Below are 559 nucleotides of genomic sequence, written 5' to 3' on the forward strand. Positions count from 1 at the left end.
TCTAAACCAACCTGCAACTGCTGGCCTAAAGAATATATAATATATATCAATAATTAAATTTATATATATATATATATATATATATGTATGTATGTAGATGTGTGTGTGTATGTTTATGCCTGCCATTATATATATATATATATATATATATAATTTTTAATCACCTTCTAATTTATTTTAGTTTATATAAGAACAAATATTCCTTGTATATGAGGTTCTAAATAGTAATAATATAAATATGCTGTAAAATTGGTTTTAGAGTACTTATCTTCTGGCTGACACTGACTTCTATTACCCTCATTGCAAATTGTAAAAACTCACCCAGTGGAGGCCACCAAGACAAGGCAAAACAGCTGATGATCCAGAGCATGGTGGAGACAAGTGCTTAAAGTTCTGCTGCTGTTCCCACTGGGTCTCTCCCATGCTTTATATTCTCTTCAGCATCTGATAAAACTGGGAATTCATCAAGGTGCTTCCATGCAACTGGCAAGATCTCAGAGCTCAGGAACGTTCATATATTGTTCAGTAAAGTCATGTGACAAAAAGTATGTTGAAATAT

The sequence above is a fragment of the Sinocyclocheilus grahami genome, unplaced genomic scaffold, assembly GCF_001515645.1.
Source record: "Sinocyclocheilus grahami isolate Dianchi unplaced genomic scaffold, SAMN03320097.WGS_v1.1 scaffold2363.1, whole genome shotgun sequence".
Taxonomy (NCBI): Eukaryota; Metazoa; Chordata; class Actinopteri; order Cypriniformes; family Cyprinidae; genus Sinocyclocheilus; species Sinocyclocheilus grahami.